The sequence below is a fragment of the Triturus cristatus genome, chromosome 2_1, assembly GCF_964204655.1.
Source record: "Triturus cristatus chromosome 2_1, aTriCri1.1, whole genome shotgun sequence".
In the NCBI taxonomy this organism is placed as follows: domain Eukaryota; kingdom Metazoa; phylum Chordata; class Amphibia; order Caudata; family Salamandridae; genus Triturus; species Triturus cristatus.
This window is the reverse complement of record NC_140581.1, coordinates 785560387-785573625: the sequence shown is the minus strand read 5'-3', so window position 1 is coordinate 785573625 and position 13239 is coordinate 785560387.

Here is a 13239-nt window from a genome sequence, read left to right as displayed (position 1 = left end):
TCGCAGGGGGAAACGCAAGGCTGCACCACATTCTTGTACATATGGTGCAGCCTTGAGTTTCCAAAGTGGCGGAGCTTGTCGTTAAGCCCAGGAGGCTAATGATACGCTCCGCCACTTCACTAGGGACCTCAGAAACTGTTGATTAAAAATATGGGGGAAAATTGTGGTTTTTAGTGATACACGCATTGAATGTGTAAAACTATTTTAAAAATATTTAATTCTTCTGGAATAATTGTCTCTGCCCCTCTGTTTATACAACCCTAATAGAACTATTTTTGACTAGTGCAACAATTTACTGTGGAAAATGTAGACATTCTTATGTACAATTCTTTTAAATGCAGGAGAGTCCACAAAGTATTGTCCCACTAGCTATGTGGGTTGGTTGTAACTAGAATTAAGAAATACTACATGATACTAGTTGAAGCTGCAGTACATAATCCTGTAGGCTGTTTAACTTCAGAATTAACAAGCATTCTATTTTACTACACGAGAAAAATAAGAAACGTACAGTGTTCAGGTTCCAGTCAATCTTGAAAAGTGCCCCCGTTCACTGTGAGCATACATTCAGTGCCCAGCCTGCCATACCAAGTTTGTGGAAATTGGAAATCGTTTTGGTACTGAGTCAGAGAGTAAACTGAGATATGAATTGATTTACTTTATGTAGTTGTGCATGTGCGTGTAATATACGTAGGGCAAAGTATATAACAGCAATAATAAAGAATATTTATGTAGCACACAATACAACACCTGCATTACAGACACAGTCAGGGAAAATGGGTGATTGTTTAGGTACAGAGGTATTCAAACTGTGGGGCGCGCCCCCCTGGGGGTCCGTGGCTGCATTCCCGGGGGGGGGGGGGGGGGGGGGGGGGGGAGCGCCAATGTCCCAGTAAACACTTGTAAATGAAGATGGCCTGGAAGTGCATTTTCGCGTTTCCAGGCTGCCTCCATTTACACGAGGCACTGCCATTGTTTAGCCCATCAATTTCACTCTCATGCAGAGGCACAACAGGGTCCCCATTAACAATTCAGGGAGTGTTGATTTCCAACAATTCTTTTTTTTAAAGTATGACAAGTCTGATCCTGAACACATCCTGAACGGGCAAAGAAGTGCCTGTAACAATGAAATATTCTGAAAGTATTTAGTTGTTTTTTTTCCCCTCCAGACAACTGCCAATAAAATAATGCACACATTTTAAATGAAGAGTTAATGTCAATTAAACTAATTAGTTGGAAGTTCTCTCTTTTAGGTTATGAAACCTCAATAGGTTAGCACAATCATTGCCATGTCTTCTCTGTTTGTGAGACCACAGACCTACAGATTTGAATCCTGGTTGGCGCAGTGCAGAATAGGGACTTTTATATTTATATTGCTATGAGGTCCCAGCCTGTAAAAAAAAGAATCCTGGATAGGTTTGTAATTATTTTAAAATTGTATGACGCACAGTACGATAGACTGGCACAAAAGTGTTTCATGTTTCAGGTAAAACAGGCACTTAAAAAAACATACTATTAGTAATAAGCAGCCAGACAGTAACTGGTGCGAGCATTTTTATAAGTTCATATACAAGACTTTACAAAACTTGGCATCTTTATATTATCTCTCAAAAATAATAAAACTGTTACCATGAATCTTCAAGTGACTGCAAAAATTAAATCCTATATTTGCTTCCAGCCAGCCAGCCTTTATATTTGGTGGGTAAGCAACTGCACACTTTCACATTCATTTTAACTAAGTGATGGCCTAATGAATGGGGTGCTTTGGGGACTCATTTTTAGGTCTCGCTGAGTCAGCTCGCATGCGCTGCTCGGAGAGACATTTTCTATGTGAGTTTTCAAAGTGCTGCTGGCTGGCCTAGCGCTTGTGTTCACGGGAGCGTGCACACGCGCAGCTGGCCGCCAGCAGCACTTTGAAAACTCGCTCCGCCTCTCCGCAATCATTGCTGCGCGATGTCATTTTTTTTTAATCCTCTCCCCTACACCCTCCCTTCTCCGTCTCCCTCCCTCAATAGGACAACGCAGCGCCAATTATGCGGAGCTCTTCCGCCATTTCTGTATTGCTCCCGATTAGTACCAACCAACTTGCAGTGGAAGAAAGCCTGTCATTCAAAATCAAAGGCTTCAAACGAAGAGCCATATGCTAAAAGAATGAGGCCCCGCCCAGGCTGTTAGCTCTCACCTTCCTCTTGCGCTCGCCTTAGAATGAGTTCTTGCAGCCATGTTGGGAGGTTGCCGCCAACCGTGCGAGGCCAAGCCTCGCAATCAAACCTCACGATTTGAAGGCAGGCGGGAGTCGGGCACGTGCAGGGCCTTTCACGTGCACGGGAGCGCTGCCTTGATGCGCACGGAACAAAGGCGAGGATGGGGTTTGGAAACAGCTCACAGACTCGCACCACTGTACCCTGAATATTTTGGGAGTGCTCTGCACATCTATTAGCCTGAATCTGTTCTGTATCCGTTACACGATAATGGCTATTTCTTTAATGCGTACCATGGTCACAGAATAGAGGCAGAGTGATGGATCCTGAAGGGGGTCTATGTATACAAAATGTGATTACCGGCACTGTATTGAAATAGTTTTTATTTACTACTCTAAACTTCCCCTAGAACCCTCCGATGGTGCTCGGTTTCCCAAAGACAAAAACCTGCACTATAAAGCGCGAGGTCATTTTTTTTTTTAATCCTCTCCCCTACACCCTCCCTTCTCCGACTCCCTCCCTCAATAGGACACAGCAGCGCTCATGATGACGGCCGCATACGTTCCCACGTTGTGTAATGCTGTGCTGTGTTGCTGGCACGAATGACATTGTTACGGACCCTGAGTAATCTGTCAGTCATGTATTGCCTCTTAGCCCATATTCACTATTATTCTGGTTTATTGCGCGTGTTTGCATGCATTTGTGTTTGTGTGCTTTACGTTCTTTGTCTATGAGCCTGCGCATATGCACACACGTGAGTTGTATCGTTTGACACTGCATTGTAAGCGGGGCCGGGTTATGGTAGTGGAAATGCTGCCCAGAGTGCCCGTGTAAATCTCTACCATTACAGTCAATGTATTTTCGTTGTTTTTGCAGTTTTTATATAGAGCCCCGAAGGTATCGGAGCGCTTTAGATGAGCACCAGTTACATTACTCAAGGACGCATTTGTTTTTAGTAGGCACGGGGACATTAAGGGATTTGGTCCGAATCACGGGATGTTGAACCCACGCCGAGACTCGAACCAGGTTCCCCAGCTCCAAAGTCGGCAACTCTGGCAGTTAGGCCACATCGATGTAAACCGTGTGTGCTGTTCCAAGGTCCTCATTAAACAAGGGAAACAAAGCACGTTATGTTTGGGTTTTGTTTTTATTAATTAGAATGTGCAGGTTGGCAGAATACATCCTTTTCGTGGGTGCTTCTGGTTCATTGTCGCTTCTTTCGTGGGGTTCTTAGGACCAGCGATGCAGGGAGCAGGACAGCTCAAGGATGTGCATATGGCCTTCAATACTGCCAATTACAAGGCCAGCCTAGCGCGCGCCCTAGTGCAACACACAATGGCATTTACCTTTTTGAAGAATTGATGTCTATTTATATCCAAGGATTCTGAGAATGCAGAACGGGTATTATTGTGTTTGAAAACAGGCCTGGGTGAGGTATTTCAGTCCACCAAATCTGTGTTTATTGAAGCGCTGCAATGCAGACCTGGGTTGTTTAAAGTCTGTGAGAATTAACCATCTGATTTTAGTCACCCTACTAGTAGGCTTAGCTTTGGAAGTCTGACAGGATTAACTAAATTAAATACAGAAGTGTCAAGGCAAAACACTTATTGCTGCTTGCAAAACGAATTAGGCGCATTTGGAGTCTATCACAGTCGCCTCGAATCATAGAAAGGGATGTGAATCAAAGCCCGAGCACTTGTGAGTTTATGGTCGATATAATGGTTTCTAATATATATATATATATATATATATATATATATATATATATATATTTTAATATTGCTCAGTTATTTTTTTTAGTGCTGACTACATGCTTGTTTTGAAATCAGAATTTAGTAATATTAGTCATGTTTTATAATAGGAAAAACGAGGTGATATGCCCATGAGAAATTCTTGCTAATTGAGCTTTTTATAAAAAGTTTCACTACTGGTGTTTTTTTAAACTAAATGTGTTTCGTAAGAGATTTCTTTTCACAAAAAAATCAAGTATTAAAGGTGTAGTTTGTGTCAGCAATCAATAAGTTAATAAAATAACTTAATATGCAGTTTTTTCTGTCTGCACATTTTTCTATGGCTTGTTCCATTGCAGCTGAGGCAGTTACGTTTGCAAAACTACTGATGGGTATACAACTAACGAAAGTGGTGCAGTGGCTAAACTGTGTACTTCCAAAGTATATTCTTGGATTCTAATCTATGCTCCTGCTTTTGTGTGTATATTGTGTGATTTGGTGTAATTTATAGAATATCCTTGCGACTGTACTTGTAAATGTGTAATATTTAATGCAATGTGTAAAAATGCCTAACATGTCAGTGCTTTTTTTGTTTATAAAAAATCTGGGCCCAAAGCTTTTGTTCCTAAGATCGCAGCTGGTTTTTGAAAGCTTGGGGCGCCAAATACCAAAACTATGTAGGGTTTATTGTAACCTATGTCTCTAATTCACCACCAGACACTTCCTGTCTTTGTTACTGTAGTATGTTTTTTTTCATTCTGGCTTTCATTCTTTATCACTGGTGTTCTAGCTTTCTTTTTCTCTGTTTCCCCTTTTGTGTTTTTCTCTCTTTCTCTGCATCAGTTAGTTGAGGAAAGATAAGTGCCAGTCTCAAACAAGCATTGGCATAGCCAATAGGTCTCGTTCTTTGGGACCTTATAAGTATTTAGTTATGCAGCACAATATCCTTGGTGCAACAACATCAACTGTTGCATGGCTAAACACTTATAAGGTCCCAAAGGCGAGACCTATTGGCTATGCCAATGCTTGTTTCATTTACAAATGAACAGAGATCGCTTCCTTAGAGAGATGTCCTGAGGAAGATGGCAGGATATTCATGCATATTTTTATAATTGACCAGCACTACCATTAGTGCAGCAGTTTCAGTGGGGCTGGTATAGTGGTGTGAAGATGCATTACATCCCAAATATGATTCTGATACCAGTAAAAAGGAGGTTGGGGAGCCATATTCCTTGCTGGAATTGGGGGACAGGTCACTCTAGCTGTAACAGTCTCCGATCACCAGGGGGCCGAAATGTGGGTCTTTCTCCTGCTTTCTAACACAAAGGGGCAGACCGCCTTTGTTGTGCCTCGGACCTAACAGTGATGGCCTAGTAGAGTGGGCAGGGAAATACATACCAATGGTGCTGCACATGCAGTGGAACTGGGGCCCAAGGGGGGTCAGGTCCCAACTAAACCCCAATTATGCTTGTTTTACTTTCTTCCACTAGGGACCAGTCCACCCAGCTTGTGCCAGTGTTGATATGGGTCTTGGACCAATGGCCAAAGAGAGGGCACAACTGAAGCAGAGGAAACACCTTATCTTAGGCCTCACAGAAATGACACAGTGAGGATGGGGCAAATGGAGGCCCATTTCCTAACAAGCGGCAGAGGAGACTGCCCTCTTCACAGGATGGTAGCTCTCATTTTTAGGTCTCACTGAGTCAGCGCATGCGCTGCTCTGCGAGAAATTTAGGAGTGGCTTTTGAAAGTGCTACCCACAGGGTTTTGCTGGCCTAATGCTTGCGTTCACGAGAGCGTACACGTGCACAGCTGCCATCTGGGTATTTCTAATGGCTCCTTTGCTCGCACTCCCCCCTCCCTTCTCCCCCTCCCTTCTCGTCAGCTTTAATCAGGCTCCTTTGTTTGCATTACCCCCTCCCTTCTCATCAGCTTTATTGAGGCTCCTCTGCTTGCACTTCCCCCTCCCTTATCCCCTCCCACCGTTCTCATCACCTCTGCTTGCATTACCTCCTCCTTTGTCCTGTGGTAAATAATTTAATTACCGGGACTTAATTTGATACAGAAAAATAATAAATATAGCTCAGTAAAATAAGAGGCAGAATCCGTGATATTAGAGGTTCGGAATGGGCTTTATTCCAATGGACGATTCGAATCGCTGACTCCAGGTTCCATCACCACGGAGGTTCAGGAAGTGAAGTACATACTTTATTGATAAGTAATCACTTTTATACAATAGGCATTACAGTGAAGCAAATGCAGGAGGCGTAACAATTGATAGTGAAGATAAAACATACATGCGTAGCAAAAGTAGGCGTAACTGGGTGTGACTAAAGAACGTCATCAGGTATGATGTCATAATGGGGTGGTTCCATGAAAGAATTTCGCAATGTCAGCAGAAATACTTGACAGAAATGCGCGCGCAGCGGCATGACGTATGATTGACGTGCGACTAGGGGGTGAAGGGGATTTGACATTTAACTCTACATGTGGCGACAGATGTCTGGAGGGTCAAGTCAACCTAATCCCAAATCATATCTAACATCCTATGTTTAAAGAACTATGTTATCCAAAAGAGAGGTTTCTTAGAGTAGAATCTTATTCTATACTGACTATACTGACTGTTAGTGCGTGTACAAGCGTCTAAGTGTCTACACTAGATGCGAGGGCAGAAGTCTTCCATAATAATAGGGCTATGAATTACTTGCGTAAAGACCGAGAAGCCGGGCCTCTGCTCGGTAGCTGGAAGGATGTTTACTTAAACTACCAGACAGGAATGCATTGGGCAGGGAGCGGAGCAGATAATTTCGAAGGTGAAATACAGTTTTTTGGCAGGCTACAAGCTGATGTCAGGCACCGTTAGCTGCGCAGAGAATGAGGACAAAGTTCATGGATACAGATGCAGGCTCAGACTGGAGCTCTCAGAGGCAGAAGGCAGGAAAAGCTTGATGGCAGAATCAGGGCCTACTTGCCTGGACTGTAAAATGGCATAAGTGAACCATATAAAGCCGGTGGCCTTTCGTACTTAGGAATGGAATATCCAGCCCATTCATGGCGGATCTGAAAGAGGACATGTTAACGGTGGACGCACATGTATTTGCGTCTTCATAACTGGAACTGGAGGGAACATACATGTACTTGTGATTCATACATGAAACCGTTGGGGTCCAAGATAGGGGACATAACTGATCATAAAAATCCATATTTCCACATTCCCTCCTTGTCCCCTACTTGCCCGTCAAGAGATATCAATCTTCATCAATCCATTGATCTGTTCATATAGCATCATTTGTTCTTCTTTTTTCTTCTGGGACGAACGAAATCTTGGTGGTGGAATACACGATGTGGCACACAGACCACAGATCGCTGGTCCACATTGTAGGCATAGACAGCAACTGAATAATATGAGGAAGCCAATACCTAGGAAGGATAGGACCTTCCATCCAAAGGTAGATAATACACTCCAAAACCAACCGGACCAAGTCCAGGTGCCTGGATTCTGGTGTATCTGGCTTACAATCTTATGAAGGCGAGTTATGGCTTTATATACAGATGGCGAATTTTCTGGTATGAAAATGCAACAACTTGATCCGATGACCCTACAAGCTCCGCCCCTATCGGCCAGGATGACGTCAAGGACAAGACGATTTTGAAGCACAACAATCCGCATAGCAGACTGTTCTTCTGTTAAATTGCCTAAGGCGGAAATAGTTTCGTTCACTACTGCTTCAAGGGTTCTAGTTAATCTACGTATCAGCTTACTATTAGTAACGGTACCTATATAGGGAAAGAGACCTTTATTGAAATCTGTGTATTTTTCCCATGCTGTTTCAGTGTAATCGACTATTGGGAGATCTCTCCTTTCTCTATTGTGTACTAAATGAATATTTCTGTGATAATCAGGAGGAGCTAGAAAAACAGGTGGCAAAAGGAATCCAATGTAGCAGGTACCATCCCAATCTAGAGGCAGACGTATATATGCCGTCTGACCACATATAAAATAGGAATGGCGGGACGCTCTAAATGTCGACTTGCCTTGATCACTAAATTCTATTACAGTGGTGCATCTACTATGGCCCATATGTATGGAACCATTCTTTCTTACACATAATTCACCTTTTACTGGAAATACTGACATGGCGGGCAGAATTGGAGTAGCTTCGGATTCGACATTTAGGATCATAAGATTAAGCGTAAAATTACCTAATCCATACACTTCGTTTTCTAGATCAGTTCCTGTTCTTTTGGGAAGTCCCTCCTTGTTGGGGTGGCAGACTTTAAGTAAAACTAAGTTCAGATTTCCCCATACCCCGTTGTCTTGATAAACTGCGGAGTTCGAATCTTGGGAATTAATTAAACTAAACCATGCTCCACAGGAGCCGTTGTGTGTGAACGGGTATGGAAAGAGAGGTAGAATTCCTTTATAATTCTGATAGGGAGGGAGTCGGCCACATATCCAACAATTTGTAGCATTGCTAACCTGATGGGAATGATGTAACATACTAATAAACGTGTTATTGCGAAGCGCAAATCTATAAGACAATTCATGCGGAGGTAATTCACTAAAAGAATGTTCAGCAGTAACATTATAAACATGTCTAGAAATAGGATAATATATGTGCAACAATATACTTGCAGTAATTATTAAAAGGCTTAAGAAAAACAAAATTAATAACGTCACTGTGCAATGACTACGCAGTGATTTACAGTACGCATGTCGTTTCAGCTTTATCCTTTTGTTTCTTTCTCTGTACAGGTCTAAGGGGTACATGTCAGAGACAAATTCGACCGCTTCACCTTGGAGAGGACTTAAACAATCAAATTGCCTGACTGGTTAGACCTGAGTTTTAGTTTATATAGTTCACGACTATTCAATTCAACCAAAGGAAGTTTAGAGTCACTCGGGGAAGACACGCAAGGTGTGTCGTTTACATCTGATGGTAGTCCATGAAATTTCTTGATATGACTTGAATGTATCCAGCCTTTTCGACCCTCGATCTTCACGGCTGTCCTCGTCGTTAATAATACGAGCTGAGGCGACCTCCACCTAGGATCCAGCTGAGACTTCCGATCAAAGTTCCTCACTAAGACCAAATCTCCTGGAATTACGTCATGGGGTTTCACCTCAGTGTTGTCGGGAAAAGCTGCAGCTACCTGTGAACGACAAGATTGTAGTGCAGACATCAAGGAAGCCAAGTAATCTGTCAGCATGTTACAGTCAATATCAGTTATTTTGCGTGGTATAGGCGTCCCCCACATATTTGGTGGTCTGCCAAAGATCACCTCATACGGGGATAGCCCTGTTCGAGAGTGTGCTACCATTCTCATGTAAAAGAGTGCAACGGGTAAAGCTACTACCCAGTCGACACCTTTCTCTCTACAAATTTTGGACAATCTAATTTTCAGGGTCTGATTATGTCTTTCCACGAGACCTGCTGCCTCGGGGTGTCGGACACAGTGAAACTTCCACTGATAACCTAACAAAAGTGAAACGTGTTTCATTAGTTCGGATGACAACGGCTGGCCGTTATCTGAGTAGACAACACGTGGTAAACCGTACCGTGGGAAGAATTCTCGAACTAACTGTTTGGCAGTAGTCGGGGCAGTGTAATCTGAAACCGGGTATGCCTCTGTCCAACGGGAAAGAGCACAGACAACTACGAGAACATATTTGAATCCTCGACATCGTTCCATCTGGATATAATCCATCTGGAGGACTTCAAAAGGGTGATCAGGAGGCTGAAATCCACCCTGTTCTACGGGAATGCTTTTTCCTGGGTTAAACTGACAACAGATCATACAGGTACGGACTTTTTGTTTAGCTGCTGCTCGTAAATGTTTGTTGAACCAAATGTGTTGGATGCTGTCTAGCATAGCTTTTTCTCCTAGATGTGCTGGACTATGTACAGTGTTAATAATGACTTGGACCATTGAATCAGGAAGGAACCACACAGATTTTTCCTTCGTCATCCATCCTTGATCCGTTTGGATCCCTCCTAATTCAGTCCATTTCTTTATTTCGTCTGGAGTAGCATGTGTCTGTATGTCAATTACGTCAAGAGCGGGATCCTTAACTGTCATACAATGTGTTGGCGTCGGGACTATTGTCTTTGTCATGTCGGATGTTTGAGTTTGAGCAGTCTGTTTAGCTGTTCTGTCAGCTAGATCATTGCCTTGAGAAATGATATCAGTAACTTTCGTATGAGCTTTACATTTCATAATTGATATGGCAGTGGGTAGATGTATTGCATCTAATAAGGCATGAATGAGGGGTCCGTGCTGAATGTGGGCACCGTGAGAAGTTAAATAACCCCTCTCTCGCCACAGCACGCCGAAGTCATGTACAACTCCGAATGCATAACGTGAATCAGTGTACATGTTGACTTTTTTATTTGTGGCTTGAATACAGGCTTGTGTCAGAGCGATGAGCTCTGCTGCTTGAGCGGACAAGGTATTTATACAATTTGTTTCAATGATTTCAGTGTCTGTTGTGACTGCATAAGCGGCCACTAACTCTCCTGTACCTGTTCTCATACATGAACCATCTACATACAACGTCAGGTCTGGGTCTGACAATGGAACGTCTGTCAAGTCTTGTCTAGGTTTCGTCGTGATAGTGATAACTTCAATACAATCATGTGCAAGTGGGTCTGTTCCCTTTACAGGTAACAGTGTGGCAGGATTCAATGTACTACAACGTCTGATTTCTATATGTGGCTGAAACAATGTTAATTCGTAACCGGTGAGTCGTGCTATAGTCAAGTGTTGTGTCTGTGTGCGGTTCAAGAGAACCTCTACTGCATGCGGTACTTGTACTGTCAATGGATGTCCTAATACTATGGCATCGCTTTGTCTGATTGCTAAAGCTGTTGCTGCCACTGATTTTAGGCATGCAGGCAAAGCCTGAGCTACGGGATCTAATGTACTAGAAAAATAAGCACACGGTTTGTGTGATCCTGCTTGTTCCTGAGTGAGTACTGACAAAGCAGTACCTTCGCGTTCTGTAACAAAGAGTGTAAACTGTTTATTGTAACATGGTGTTGCTAGGACAGGTGCTTGACATAAAGCTTTCTTTAAACTTTCAAAAACGTGTGTATGTTCCTGAGTCCAAGGGAGGACAGTCGATGTGGCTGCCTCCTGTGTTGTCAATTGAATGAGTGGTTTTGCTAGAAATGCATACTGAGGGATCCACTGCCTACAATATGAAGTGAGGCCTATGAAAGCCCGCACCTCCTTTTGTGTCTTGGGTATCGGCATATTTGCAATTAGCTGGATGCGATCTGGTGTAAGCTGCCTTCCCTCCTTGGACAGCGAGTGACCAAGGTAAACAACTCGCTGGACACAGAATTGCAGCTTAGAAGGGGACACCTTGTGCCCCTTTTCGGCCAAAAATTGTAATACCGTCAGTGATGCTTTCTCACATTCAGGTTCGTTTCTAGCGGTGATCAGCAGATCATCGACATATTGAAGCAGGGCAGTGTTGACTGGCATGTGGATACTGTCGAGTTCTCGTTTCAGTGCTTGGCTATAGATGCTGGGGCTTTCTGTAAATCCTTGAGGTGCGCGTGTGAATTTAAAGCTACGTCCATTTAAACTAAATCCGAACAAGTATTGGCTTTCCGGATCTATTGGGACGCTAAAAAAGGCATTCTTGAGATCAATTACAGTAAAGAATGTTGCTCCGGAATCAATAGCTGTCAGTAATGACGAGATATCTGGGACCACAGGGAATTGTGGCACAATGCATTTGTTCAATTCGCGCAGATCAATTACCAATCGATACACTGGCGGGGCCTTTGGATCTGTTCGTTTAAGAATCGGAATTATCGGGGAATTACATACATTGGAGTCTGTTTCCACAACCACTCCTTGGACAATGAGCTCGTCAATAATTTGCAGTAAAGCCACTACAGCATCTGGTGGTAACTTATATTGTCGCATTCGTGGTAGTACCACTCCTGCCTTTAGTGTAACTCGGTATGGTGTAATATTCATGCAACCAACATCAGTAGGGCCTTGTGCCCATAAATGTGTAGGTAAAGTCTGCAGTCGGGGATCCATGTCTCGAGACACATAGTGACCTTTGAAATCACGTAAAAACAATCTTACTCCTTCCGGAGAACAACATATTATAGCTCCTAGAGCTTTCAGTGTTTTTATACCTAACAGGTTTTCTGGACATGATTTAGTAAGCAATAAATCTGTAGTTCGGGTCAAGGGTCCTATCGTAAGTGGAAGAGGCTGTGATACTTCATTAACAATAGGTTTTCCTGAAAAACCAAGGGAAATATTCTGTGAGCCTGAGAGGGGTGCCCCTGGAACTTCACTACGTTTTATAGTTGTTCGACTTGCCCCTGTATCAAGTAAAAATTTTCTATCCTGGCCTAATAGTTCACTATGTACATAAGGTCCTTCTTGGTCTACAGGGACCTCGATAAGGGGTAAGTCAACTTCCCTCTCTAGGCTGGTTCATGCGTATCGTTGATAATCAGGATAGTCATACTGTGCGGTCTGGTACAGCTGTCGTGTCGTGGTTTGTGTGGCAGCAACAGGCAACGCTGGTGCGGCTGGCACAAACTGTATAGACTGTTGTGGAGCTGGCATGGACTGTGCATGCTGCGGTGCTCCTTGTTCGTTCTGATCCTGTCTAGGTGGCCGTGGTCTTTCTTGTGTTTTACCTGTGGCGATATTACGCTTCAGGACTGGGCAATCGTGTATGTAATGACCTGGTTGTTTGCAATAGTTGCATGTCCCTTTTACAGGTCCTGCTGAATCACCGGACTGTGTCGTACCCTTTTTATGACCTTCAGCTGGAACTGTCTGGGAGACTAGCATTTTCATTTTTGTGTCTTTCATGCGTTTCTGTTCATGTTCTTGTTCCTCTCTAATTCTATTGTAATGGTACTGTAACATTTGTAACATTTGTGATGGGGTATTACCTTGCCAGGTACTCTCGAATTTTAATACTCTGTTCTTCACCTGGGGCAAGGAATTTTCAACTAATTTTGTCACAAACAGATGTGGGTATGACTCGCTACTTGCTTTTATACCACTATTTATACCAAAACATTTTTCGAATCGGGCATAGAAATCACTAGTGTCTTCATCTTGCTTTTGTTTACAGGCTGAGATTGCACCCCAGTCTTCCTTTTTCGTGGTTAATAAACGTGGCAGTACCTGTACTAGTAAACCTGGTAGTGCTTTAGTTTTATCCCCAAGCCCCGAACCTGGACCTCGGGCCTTTTCTTCATTTTCTAATGCTGTCCAGTCTATCTTTTGGTCTCCCACCTCCCACTCTTTTTCCTTGAGTT